Below are 15,121 nucleotides of genomic sequence, written 5' to 3'. Positions count from 1 at the left end.
AACATGCATAAGCATGCACACTTAGATCAGTGTATTAATTATCTTGGACCCATATATTCCTTTTGCTTGTTCATTTTTGAGAGAGAAAATGGTGTATTGGGCTCAATGCCCACAAACAAAAGAAATATTGAAATTCAGTTAACGGGAAAAGTCATCAAAAACTTGTATACAGTCAATATTGTTTGCAATTTGAATACATTGAATGACTTTGGATCAGAATTGAATAAACTGCTTGGCTTTGATGAGTCACTAGATTGTGGAACTCTAAATGAAATGGGTCGAAAACCAGATTTTGCATATATGAAAATGTCGTCAATGAATGTATACTTTCAGATTGCACATTGGATATTAAATGATGGAATTGTCTATCCCTCTAGTAAGATTATGGCTTTGACTGAGGAGGAGGTTAAGTATGTATTACTAATGTATGGTGTACTGTATCCAAACAGGGTGATTTCTGCAGAGTCTGTGTGCAGTTTATACAGATCTCTGAGACAGGTATCGATATTTCGTAGAATATTAGGTACTAAACATGGAAGGAGTTATAGATCATCAATGATACTGGCTCATTTGTCTATTTGTGTGAAACCATGCGCATGCATTACTTTCATTGAACTGGTACACACACAAAACTTGTGTGAAACCATGCACATGTATAACTTACAAGAAGCTGGTACACACAAAGCTTGTGTGAAACCATGCACGTGTATAACTTACATGAGGCTGGTACACACAAAGCTTGTGTGAAACCATGCACGTGTACATGAAGCTGGTACACACAGAACTTGTGTGAAACAATGCACATGTATGACTTATATGAAGCTGGTACACACACAGCTTGTGTGAAACCATGCACGTGTACATGAAGCTGGTACACACAGAACTTGTTTGAAACTATGCACATGTATGACTTACATGAAGCTGGTACAGAACTTGTGGAAAACCATGAACATGTATGACTTACATGAAGCTGGTAAACACAGAACTTGTGTGAAACCATGCATATGTATAACTTGCATGAAACTGGTACAAACAGGACTTGTGAAAAACCATGCACATGTATGACTTACATGAAGCTGGTACACACAGAACTTGTGTGAAACCATGCACGTGTATAACTTGCATGAAGTTGGTACACACAGAAATTGTGTGAAACCATGCACGTGTTTGACTTACATGAAGCTGGTATACACAAAGTTTGTGTACAACCATGCACATGTATTACTTACATGAAGCTGGTACACACAGAACTTGTGTGAAACCATGCATGTGTATAACTTGCATGATGTTGGTACACAAACATCTGTGAAACTGTGCACATACATTGCTTACATGGCACATAGCGATGGGCCGATCATTTATCATAATACAAAACTTAGTTGATAGCAATGAAAAACTAAGCACTCTAACTCAAAAATAAATGTGCAGTTAATCGGAAACAAGAATGAGAAAAAATCAGAGTAGAGTTTTTAGAAGCCAGTTATTCACTTAATTTGCCATTTTTGATAAGCTAACATTTTTTGAACAGTTGTAGATTAGTATTATGTCAAGCAATCATTTTTGATAATTTTCTTTAATTTGTTTGAGACATTTTTGAAAGAATTCATATATGTTAGACAGGTATCGATATATGGTAGTATATTGGTTACTAAGCATGGAAGGAGTTATAGATCATCAGTTATACTGGCTCATTGGTCTGATGGAGATGGTAAGATTGCTAGTTTTAATACGGTTAATTTGACCCCACGGCCAGATCAGAGTGAAAAACTTTGGTTACACAATCTGTTTTTAGATGGGAAATTTAGTTTGCATTTAATAGCAAAGGTTATTTGGTTTGCATAATTAGATGAGTCACTTAAATATATGTATTTGAAGCCAGTTGAAGTTTGGAGAAGTGATATATTCGAAAGAGAGGAACCAGCAGTATGTATACCTAAGCAAAGAATTAAGTCAAAGTTTGTTTATGCATACAAAAGAATCTGACTAGCCAAAAAATGTCAGGTGAAATACCACTGCATTCCAATCCTAGCTAAATACTCTGTCATGCATTTGGATTTATTTTGGGTTCAGGAAAATAGAGAAGGATGGTCCAGAATCCAAGGAAAACTTGCACGTCTAAAGCTGTGTGTAACTTGTGCTACATAGTACACATACAAAGGTTAGAAAAAAACCTGCTATTGTTAGCTTCCGATCTATCATGAATCATGACCAACCGTCTGTGTCCAAAAATATTTACCTGTCAAAAGTGTAGTTGAGAATTAATTAATCCCTTTGCAACTTCATAATGAATACAATTAAAATAAAGGGAGATAAGACCACATTGACTAAATTCTCTCATCTTAAAAATGTCCTGCACGTTGAGTATATATATTTTGACCTTTTTTATTAAATTATGTACAGATTGGAATCTGACAATAGTAGAAATGCATTCAGAGCGTGATTATTGTTTTGGATAATATATATTTTTCTTGAAATTCCAATATATAGGATTTTAAATCCTACTGTTTTTTTATTCATGGAATCATGTGTTTAGTTTGTGGATGTACCGTATGTAACAATAAATAAGAGAATGTTTTTATGTGTGGCACAATAGTTTAGACCTTTTCCGGTTGTCAGTGTCATGTTTGAAACATATCAATCATCAGAAGCTTAACATTCTATTAGGCATTTAAGATTTTGTGGTTGTTGAGTTAATATATATGAACATTTTATTTTGTTGTTCCAACTAAAATGTAAAACCTTTTTTTCAAAATATTAGTAAAAACTGACTAAACAAGCAAAGCGTGTTCTTATATACTTTCAGCGATGGATAAACCACTTATGAATGAATGTGCTTAATTATGGGCTTCCAACAGTATTTCAGTTTCATAAAGGTGATCAGAAGTAGACAGTTATTTTCAGTTAACAATGTTTTGGAGCACAAATAACATAAACCAAAAAAGTAACATTGTTTTTGGTTAATCGTATGTATATCGATAAAAGAGATTATTCATGTTCATTTATTAACATTGTGACCTAGAGAGCACAATTAAAGCTGTATAACAAACAAAAATGAAAATTTGCTCTCATCAACTTAATTTAATCTATTATTGTTTGTGTGAGACTGACTATCAGCTATGAAATTCAGACCGATTCACATCACTAATGGCACTGGTACACACAAAGCTTATGTGAAATCATGCACTTGTATAACTTACATGAAGCTGGTACATACAAAGCTTGTGTGGACCCATGCACATGCGTAACTTACATGAAGCTGGTAAACAAAAAACTTGTGTGAAACTTTGCACATGATAGCACACGAAATGTAATTTAATTGTACATATGTATAACTTGCATGAATGAAGAAGTAAAGGATCATTCTTGATATTTAAACGATGGGGCAATATAGGAAATAATTAGATATACAAGTACCTTGGTTTCTCCATCATGTTACTCTATATTTAAACATGTTTTGTAGTCATAGTTTTAATTGTATCAATTACAGTCAAGTTCATATAATTTGTATTCCATAATGGTTATGATATGGCAGTGCTTATGTTGGAACATAAACTCCAAGAATCACATAAATATTCTCTCTTAAAGGTTTCACCAAGCAAGTGACTTATTCAGAACTTACAAAGAAGTATTCATTGATTTCAAATGACGGAATTGATTAATGTGTCATTGACTAGTTGTTAGACAATTTTGGAAATATCATTATTCATAAAAGTAATGATATTGTACGTGTATGTGATTATGTGCATTCAAACATGCCCTAAGCAAACATTTGTTCAAATGAGAGGGGATTGGTATTATAGAAGTTTTATTTTATCCCTTAGCCTGCTATATTTTTATAGTGGGTTGTATTTTCTAAAGATCTGTATAATTCCATATATGCTAAAAATAGGGTGCTTTGGAGAGCAGTCAACAATGTAAACCATGAGTTATTCAAACGCTGATCAAGGTTACAATGGTCGAATACATTATTGTAGCCACAGTTTACCTATGATCAGCTAACATAAGGTTAACTCAGACTAGTTAACAAGGTAAATCCGGATTAGGTAACAATGGCTGCCTAAATCATTGAAGTCATACTAAGCTAGCGGAGGGTTACTTATGAAGTATAACACTTGGGCATGTTTGATTTGCTAAAAGGTTCTTGTTGTTGTAGGGTTTAACACCACTTTTCACGATGGGCTATACGTGGCAGCCAGTATTAATGGTGGAGGAAGAACCCGGGAAAATCCCCGGAAAGAACCACGGACACACAATAAGTTATTAGCAAGCATTCTCACATACCCACATTTGCCAAATATGAGACTAGAAGACACACATAAAGAGGTTAGATGGTATGATTCGTAACGGAGAGCGCTTTAGACCACTCGGCCACTCAGTACCCAAACTTGCTAAAAGGTAATAATATATAAGCTTTATACTAAATTTGATGATACCAATCATAATTAGGTTTTGTGTGTGTGTGAAGCAGCTTTAACATTTTGTTAGTTATATCAGCAGTGTGACAGTTTCTAGTGATGACATGTAGCATGATGTCCCACCCAGTCACATTATTCTGACACCAGACCGACCAGTCCTAACACTAACCTCTTAATGCTTTGCGACAAGAGAGGCATTTGTGAGTACCATTTTTGTAAATCTTTGGTATGACTCGGCCGAGGATCGAATCCAAGACATACCGATCTAGCCGCTAGGATACGGGAGCGGTAATTAATTAGGTTTTAACGCAAAAGCTTTGACTGAAGTTCCATGTTGGCTTATTTTCACTGATTTTAATGGGTACCCAGGTTCTTTAGCAATGGCACCAACATTTATGTGGCTCTATTTTACTACTACTTTGCATTCCACACTACCAAAAAGAGAGTTATTTTCTTCAAATCCACCAATAGGCGATCCTGCAAAGAACCCATGATACTTATTTATAACTAAACCCAGCCTTTTAATATAAATGTTTGAACCATGATTAACTTTCTCAGCAACACAAAAAATGATAACTTTTGGCTCCATATTTAATGCATATTTCACTGCTGCTGAAGAAAATCAAATGGCTCTAATATTTCACTAATTATCGTGATGGGATTGGGCGTCATGTATAACATGAAGTTACAAATACGGGTAACAATATAACCCGTTACTCTCGATCGTCTCAACGTAGACCAACCATACAATCTGCTTTGTAGAAGAGTATTTTCTTCAATAAGTAGTTGTTAACCCTGGGTGACTTTTAAACAATTCTTTAGCGCTGTTATGTTGGTGATGCTATCTGAATGAGATACATATGTGATATATTTTTAAAACATTGTTCACATAATCATATTATGAATTTACAGAGGCCAGTGTTTCAACTGTATCATGTTGACTTGCAACTCTATTTATTAAGAGCTGTTTACTGGGGTTGAATTCTTTACTCCATTGCTCTAGTTCACAGTGGAATGATTCTGCAAAAGCTGTCTCAGTGTCACAAACGTTTTTGAACTTATAAGCCTCCGGATGTTCTCCTTTTAATGGTCGGTTCTGTTTTCTTTTAATCCCATGCTGTTTTCTTGTTAAAGCTATATCATAGATTGGAACTGCTGGAAGTTTAACTAGCCTTGACTTATTCCAGACCTCTAGTTTATCAAAAAAGAAAAGGATCATTTTAGGTAACAAGCTAAAGAAACGAAATGTTTTCTGCTTTGTTCATGTTATGGTTATTTAATTTCTTTGTAAATTAGAGTTCCAAAATTTATAGTATATGTCTCAACGTCATGATATACATACCAGTAAATGATGGAATGTCTTCAGGAAGCACAAACACCTTGAGAAAATCAGTGCAGCGTTGTTTGCACGTACAGGTAGGACCAGACCCAGCTGGGCATGAGCAGCTAGAATGTATGATGCCACCCACTGCGTTCATCGTTAGAATCACTATGTAGAATTGCTGTTTTATGTGTGCTATAACCTGGGCAGAAACATTGGCCTTTTTTGGCATTTTCATCTTGCTTTACTTAGATGTGCTGTACCAAAGAACACACATTTAAATGTTATTGTTAATGAATATAAATATACTATCATGTTAATTAGGAAGGACAAAAATAAAATTTTCATGTGTCAGGTTATTTCCCCCACATAAAACTGTTTTGTTATTGGGTAAGCTATTTCCAACAAAACAATGTAAAACACAATAAATGTGATGGTTTCAAAGTTAAACACAACCCAGTACTTAGATGCAATACATTGTCATCATTTATATATCTGTATTTTCAATGTATCCATTATATACAAAAATATATTTAAATCCAATTAACTATACATGATTCACATATAATATGATAAATGTACTAGTACTGCGACTTGAGAAATAGGTTTGTACTTTTCCTTGACCGTCATATAGATCGAATACCGGTGACGCCGATAGTCGGCTTTTTCCAAATACAGCAAGTAGAGCTAATTCAATGATTGAACTTTACATGTAAATTATCCACAGACTTTCAAAAACTAATGGGAGAAAATCATATGAAACTAAATTTATTATATTGACGATTCGGATGACAGAAATAGTTTGAACAACTTGCATTTGTTTGTCAGGATTAAATGTGTTTACCTCTACACCGATTCCTTACTTACATATACATGTTCAGATGTAAACAGCTTAAAGTTGATCTCTCGTATGGCTTTGAAATCTGCCCTGGTTTCCCCCAAAAATAAGACAGAATGGTTCCAACATTAAATTTTGTCAATATCTGCGGCAGCATATGTGTTTAAAAGGCATTTTTCAACTCGATGAACGATGTTGAAGTAGTTAGAGAAGTTGATGCTCATGCTGAAGCGGCCGCCATATTTAGCCCACCACCTATCGAATGGATATTACGGACAACTGACATCACGCCACATGATCAAAATTCCAAGCAAATTACGAAGTCGGCATGAAATAGGCTACTGTTTCGCTTCAGCGTTAAGGGGTCAGTGATAGGACTTGTGGCCTGATGTCAGGATCATGCTACTGGGAGGGACATGGTGTCACGTGAGTTCAGTATGATGTTCCAGTCATTAGCATCATTATAAACAGTCACACTGCATATATTGTAACGATATGACTGAAAAAGTATTAAAGCTACGTTAATAATCCAACACACACACACACACACACACACACACACACACACACACACACACATACATACATACCCTTGCAATAGTATAATGTGAAAATAAGTTACCGACATTCACTAGCACATCATGACTTTGAGGGTATTGTTCTGTAAAGTCGATATTCCCTACCTGAATTGCTAATACTTGTGGGGAAGCACAGATGCGAAAAGTTTAATAGTTAATATAAAATAATATAACAAACAACTTTACATTATCCATTCGTTCACAAACTGGGAGATTTAATAAGAGTCGATAATGTGTTTGCATTTTGTACATAAAACAATTATCTCTTTACGAGAAACACAATTTCTTATACAACGTTGAAGCTATTGAGAAACAAGACAAATTAGGAACAAAATGTAAACTTTTAAAATGAAATGTATTTGATTATATATTTACAATTGGCAGCATCTAATAGCAATTATATGAATGACATGACGGTACATAAAACGCGTAATCAAATATATCTAATCTTTTGACATCCTGAAGATGGCTGTTTTGAATGTGATGGATTTGGTCACACATGCTGTTAAGAACGGAAGGAGTTAAATCCTGCATGATATGGAAAATTAGTGTTCATTATGAAACCAGAGATACAAAAGGAAATGCATCCTAAACACATCAGGAAGTAGAAAAGGGTACACAAATACACATGCTAATTTTACTGAATTGTAAAGAAAGTTAGGTAGAGAGAAAACAATCATATCTAAAAAGTTACGCAACAGACAGAACATGAGCAAGTTCATTTAACTATACAGAAACTTCCCACACAACTAATGCCGGCTGAGTTAGTTGAATTATACTGCAACATACTTGGATAAGAGTGAAAACTGACACAGATATATAATAATAATAATAATAATAATAATAATAACATGTCAAAGAAATGTTGTGCTCACATAAAATTTCACAAACCTTGTTTATGTGTTAAATCTATTCACATTTTATTGGATGTGCGTGTTGAAAGCATGGCCATGTCATGTGAACAGAAATGATTTAACATTATGGTCAAGTATTTTTAACCCTGCCTGCACATATCAAATGAATAGAAGTATGTCATGCAAAATAAACTGAAATAGTTATGAACTTTAGCTAAACGTATACCAGTTCCTAAAGAAACATAAGTTATAAGATGCAAGTAATGTATTACAATAAGATGAATGCAATGCAGATAATATGAATCATAATAAGAAACTTAATTGCAAAATGCACAGCATGAGAGATCAAGAAAGAATTAAATGTACCTAATTAAGAAACATAAGAAGTAGACATATATATATATATATATATATATATATATATATATATATATATATATATATATATATATATATATATATATATATATATATATATATATATATATATATATATATATATATATATATATATATATATATATAATGAGAGAAATTAAAAACATAGAAAAAGAAAAACACCTAGCAAGCATACAATGTCTAAAATATAAAGCATAATATAAGGAAAACTTGAACGAAATAAGAATCCTCAATAGTGTATAAAATGTACACAATGAAAAAGATCATGTAAGTGAAAATGTATATAATGATAAACAATCAGTAGAAAATACACATAATGGTCAACGTCAATTAAGCATGAAATATAAAATACAATGTGCAAAACACGAAGTAGATATAAAATGTGAATAATGTGAAGTATAAAGTAAATATAACTTGTATAGAGTGAAACTTCGCATAAAGGATAATCTATATAAAAAAGGTAGAGCCAGTATAAAGTATACATATTGAGAAACACCACCATAGAAGAAAATGTACATACCTATTAAATCACCTGCCAACAACTGCAATACTTTCAAAGATTTATTAAATGCGGCTTGTAACACGAAGATTATGCAATAGTTTCAAAGATTTATTAAAACCCTTCAAATTTGAATTGTATATGAAGGAGAAATTAGTATAATTCGTTTAGGCATAATCAGCTGGTTTTCTCAATTCATATTATATGCTTCGTCATCTAATAGTCTCTGCAGTATTCACAAGCCTGTGCTGCTTTGTTAGTAACTTCTAACCTGTTCCTTTTGGGTCAAAAACGTGGGATATGTCCCTTTGTCATCCTCATATCTTTAGTTTCTGTAAAAAGGCTTATAATACTTACCTTCCTTACGTAATATATTTAGAGTTATCTTTAATGTAATCCGCATTCATATCAGTCATATTATTAAGATGAACTACTAATAAATCGGTTCCCGTACTCGTGTTGACTTCCACATGCAGTTTGCAAATTATCGAAAATAAGTAAATTATGCATCGGTGATTGTTAGGTAGAATATAAACAAAGGAAATGCAAAAATCATGATCACTAGAAAAATAGGCTATTATATTTGCCCCTCTGATTCGTAATAATAATAATGTTGTGACTAGGGTATTTAATAGTCACAACATTTTCATCATGAGCAGTATATAATTTTTGTAAGCTTTTTGGGGTAAATTTAATTTTACATAAGATTTCAAACACGACTGTCACCATTAAACTAAACTGGAATTTGTTGTATGCATTGTTTCAATGTAGGTCAAAGACCTTAGCATGGCTCATTCATATTCTGGTGACTTAACACGCTAGAGCAGAAACGTCCAAATGATTGACTAGCCTACTGATGCGTGGCGTTATCTATTTGTCTAGCAATCCATCGGAAGATATGATGCTTCCAAGTTACTTCTAGTGATCGACGTGTTTTAGTTGGGTGTCTTCAATAGACTCAAACGGGGGGCGAGCGATTGCGCCATGGACAGGTTGGTGAAGTACATATGTCTTTTTCAGACTGATTGTGAGTCCGAATAGCTTCGAGGCTTCAGTGAGGCGAAAAAAAAATATCTGGCGGCCTGCTTCCATGTGTGCCATGAGAACACAGTCATCCGCCAAATGAGCTTCAAGAATAGGTTTCTCCATTGTGTTAGACTGTGCATTCAGTCAGCGAAGGTCGAAGAGAGATCCATACAGTCTTTACTTTATGTATACTCCTTTCTGGAAATCACGCGTAGCATGGTTCAGGACACATTTGTCGAATAGGTTGAATAATAATGGGGCCAGAACGCAACCCTGCTTCACGCCGTTTGAAATAGTTAATGGCTTGGAGACATCCCCATTGTAGCGAACGATTCCCGTTATGCCATCGTGGAAACGTCTAATCATCCTAATAACTTCCTTTAGCAGCTGAGTCGGGCTAAGATAACCCATATTAATCTCTGTTGGCAGTATCGAAGACCTCTGTCAGGTATGTTAAGACATCGTAGAAGTTCATGTTTTCTTCAATGCAATGTTCCTGCATTTTTCTCAATAAGAAGCTCATGTCGATCGTACTCCGATCTGGTCTGAAACCACATTGGGTATCCGGCTGTATGGCTTCCAAGAAATTACAAACCAGATGGTTGAAAAGGACGCGCGCAATAATGTTGCCGTTATCTCTTTGTCTTGCGATCCATTGGACAGGTATTTTACCCAGACTTTTGTTCACTCTCCTATGGATTTAAGTACGATCGATTTCTAAACCGACACTGGTCACAGAATGGAAACCTAGAGGTGTTTTTGGACTAAATGAATAAGACAAACAAAATGTGAGAAAGATGGAAATTTATGAAATGAATTAATATAGAAAAATGTATGATGTAAAATTACAATGATTCTCTCACGCTCTCAACATACGATTGACTCAATGACTATACACAACATTCTGACATTGAAAATAAATCAAAAATATGAAATCAGTATGAATTACATATCCAAGAAACCTCATGGACTGCAGATACGCTTCAAACAGTATTCTACATTACAAGAGAGATTCACATAATCTCATATTTTAACTCCGATTATGATTCAAAATAATCTTATGAACACAACTAAGATTCAAAATAATCGTACGAACATAAAAATACAATTGGAACAATAATTGAACCAAAGGTATGCTTCTAGACCGCTTATACAGTCGCATGATTCCTTGGGTTGGCGCACAGTCTTATGGGCCATTCGCACACCTTAACGTGATCCAAAACGACCAGTGTCGATTTAGAAATCGATCTTACTTAAATCAAGAGGAGAGTGAGCAAATGTCAGGGTAAAATCCCTTGCATATCATATTATTAATGTCCCTTCGTCCCAATTAATTTCTGGCGAGGTACATGTTAATACAGTCGCTTACCTGGAAAAACACTTATTCACCCTAGATAACGTTGTAAGCATGTACAACGACAATAGTCAAATAGTTATAAGGCACCACCAAGTTATTTTTTGCCTAATTATGTGACAAGGATTCTTCCAGGTTACTTCAAGTGATCGACAGGTTTCATTTGGGTGTCTTCGGTGGACGCAAACGTGGGGCGAGCTACTGCTCCATGGACAGGTTGGTGAAGTACCTCTGTTCTTTTCAAACTGATAGTGAGTGATAATAGTTTCGAGGATTTCGAAAGCGAATAAGGTAGATCTGGCGGCCTGCTTCCATGTGTGATATGAGAGCACAGTCATCCGCGAAATGTGCTTCAAGAATACGTTTCTCCATTGCATTGGACGGGGAATTCAGTCAGCGAAGGTCAAAGAGAGGGCCATCCAGTCTTTACTATATGTACACCCTTTTCTGGAGGTCACGTGTAGCATGGTTCAGGACACATGTGACGAAAAGGTTGAATAATAATGGGGCCAGAACGCAACCCTGCTTCACGCCGTTTGAAATATGTAATGGCTTGGAGACATCTCCATTGTAGAAAATGATTCCCATTATGCCATCGTGGAAAAGTCTAATCATCCTAATAAACTTCCTTTAGCAGCTCAGTCGGGCTAAGTTCAATGATAGTACATCTATGTTGACAGTAACGAAGGCCTCTGTAAGGTCTTTGAAGATATCATAGAAGTTCATGTTTTGTTCAGTGCACTTTTCCTGTATTTTTCTCAACGTGAGGATCACGTCAATAGTACCCTATCTGCTCTGAAGCCACATTGTTTCCGGCCGTTTGGCTTGCGAGACATTACAAAACAGATGGTTGAGATGGACGCGGTCCATAATTTGCCTGCATTCGACATGAGAGATATGCCCTCTTGTTTTAGTACAATGAAACAAACATTGTCGTTGAACTCCTGAAAAATCAACTCCTCCTACCAATGCTGACATGATGATGTGCAGTGCTTCAAGTACCTTAGGGTAAGCTACTTTGAAGTGTTCCACAGGAATTTTTGCCGCCTATGTTGCCTTTGTAGTGTTAATCATCTTGATGGCTCGCTCGACTTATTCCTTTGCAACGACAAGTCCAGATCCGGTATAGTTGGCTTCGAGACCATTTTGTCTAGCGATGTAGGGTCTACTTTATGCATTCCTGCTTTCGTTGATATTATATTTGTTATTGTGCAGAGTGGTTCCGTTAGAAGATATTAGTAATGTTTGGGGCCTCTGGGAGGGGCAGTATCTCTGCTGATTGGAACATGATTTGACTTCCCAAGTATAGTTCATCCAAATTGGTCTTCCGATTATGCTCAGCTCTCACCTGTTGGTCCTAAGGCACGCTATATCGTCATTAAAGAGGCAATGTTATTCCGAATTAATGGAACACGTGACTCTATCAACATTTTCTCCAACATGGAATATATATGAACTTTTCGTGTTATGTCACAAATTTGGAGTCGGTTTAGATTACACATTATATAGGTTACATCTAACGTGTGTTAGGTTTACTGGTTAAAGTTGTTAGATATTCATGTAATACGACGAGTGGTAGATGCAGAGGTTTTCGTTTCACAGTAATATATTTGTGAAAATATATTTGTATTATTTGATTTGAAAAAGTAGACAGTCAACATTGTACCATATAAGAAACTTTAGATCTTATGAGCTATTTTATCACATAAAACTGGTTTTGGCTTAATTCAGTTCTGTAATATGGGTGACCGGTTTCTAAACTCATTCTTCTCCGAACATCGATGCGTTTATTACTTCTAGAGGTGAAAGTGAAATCGTGTCTATAATGTCGATTATGTGATACATGTATATCAGGCGCCCCTTTTAGTTGACAAATTTCATTAGTTATATTTCTTCCTTTTATTGTTTGGAATGTAAAGACAGTTGTCACTGCATGATATGCAACACATGCCGCAACGAGCTCTGTTGCATATATATTAAGATAGAGGTGGCATTCAGTCCGTAATTCATTTTCGGAAATCGATTACAAAATATGGGCTCCAAAATCTTGATATAATAGAAAACACAAAACTCTCAGAAAGCAGGGTATGGAAAATGATACCAAGATCGCAAACAATCAGTACAGAAAATAATGCACTCTAATTCAATTGTATAACATGGAGAACCCATAATCAAATAAATTGATATGTTAACTTGTAATATCAAAATTATTAACTTTCAAACATCATATGTAAAGTGTATTGACCCTGCGTTAAATCGTCTTCTCTTCCTTGTTCTTCTCATCATTATTTTCATAACTGTTACCACGGATAAGGCAAACATCCTGATTTTTGGGGTTCTTCAAGAATTAACATCCGAACTTTGTTGTCTCGCTTTTTCATAGTGTTTGAGTACAAAAAAAGAAGCTAGTTTGTACAAATTAATTTTACCATATTGCCCTGACCACACACGTCACTTGCGTAAAAATAAATATTTTCGACTGCAAAAGTAATTATTCATATAACATCATTCTTCACTGCTAGAGAAACACGATACATATTTCTTTCTTCAGCATAAGATTATTGATTAAACACTAAACCCATATCTTGACATTTTTGCAATAAAAAAATGTTACATTTAAATGAGAAAAAAAAAATTGGTTTGCTTTCTACCAGAGGACATGTGCTTGAAATCTATATTTTGTGGCTGTCCAAATATGACATCATTTCCAAAGTATAAACAGTTATCAGGTTCACATTCACTTCCATTCTCAGAGAAAATCAGAAAACTTTGGTGGGATAAGACAAAGTCTGAATATTGAAACTAGTAGGTAAAAACATAATAAACTACAAACATTCATATAAAATAGTAGGTTCTAAATGCCAATTGTACAGCTAATACGGGTACTAACGAATTAACTTAGTCATCATTAAAAAAGACCTTCACAAGCGAACAAGATTCGGGGTATGAATATCTACTTTGCTTTGATTTATCTTAAAGACATGATCAATACATCAATCGTAGAACTGGTGTATATTTACAATATAACCATCGGTCTCCTTTTTATAACCAGTATAGCACCATTTGTATGACTCACCATTATAGTCGCATATTGGCGACGGTGCACATCTATTTATGTTTAATGTATGATCTACATAACACCAATAACAAGACTTCAGGTCTCATGGTGCATGCCACATGAATATGCGTATTGACAGGGTCTTCTATCGATATGTGTCGAACAAGAATTACCGAAATATTGATATTGGTCTCCAGATTGACCCAACGTCTATTTGTTTCCATAGTAGTCACTTGAGTCAGATCAGCAATAATCACAATTGAAACTGTAGTCTTCATGACAATATTTGTAGGCTGCGCTTTGATGATAGTCGCAATTGTGTCCCGAAAGACATAAGCTTTTTCTTGCGGTATAATCGTCATCGACCGTATTCAATGAACGCCCTTCTTGCAATGGTGGATACTATTCCGTAGTGTTCTTCCTGTTCTCTGATTGATTTTGTGGCACAAACACGCTGTCTTCAGTAGTATTCGCTTTGCAGGTAGGCAAATCTCGTGTTTCCATACTAAGAGCCAGAATTAGCAGAGCTAGCGGTTGTAGCTGTAATTTGGTTCTCATAGCTGATTGAAATAATTGCTGGAATATAATAAAATCAATTAATCAAACCTTCGACATTGTGTATTTTTCCACCATACTTGTCCACAGAAATGTGAATGACATATTTGTACATCCCTATTTCAGCTCTCATTTCAACTCTCGAAGCTTGTAGAAGATAATATGACAAATAAGGAATTTTTGCTTCTGAATATGGGTTTACGTTTGTGAGTATTAACATATCA

This window comes from Sinohyriopsis cumingii, unplaced genomic scaffold (genome assembly GCF_028554795.1).
Source record: "Sinohyriopsis cumingii isolate HCF-2022 unplaced genomic scaffold, ASM2855479v2 utg001918l, whole genome shotgun sequence".
NCBI lineage: Eukaryota > Metazoa > Mollusca > Bivalvia > Unionida > Unionidae > Sinohyriopsis > Sinohyriopsis cumingii.
This window is presented reverse-complemented; position numbering follows the sequence as displayed.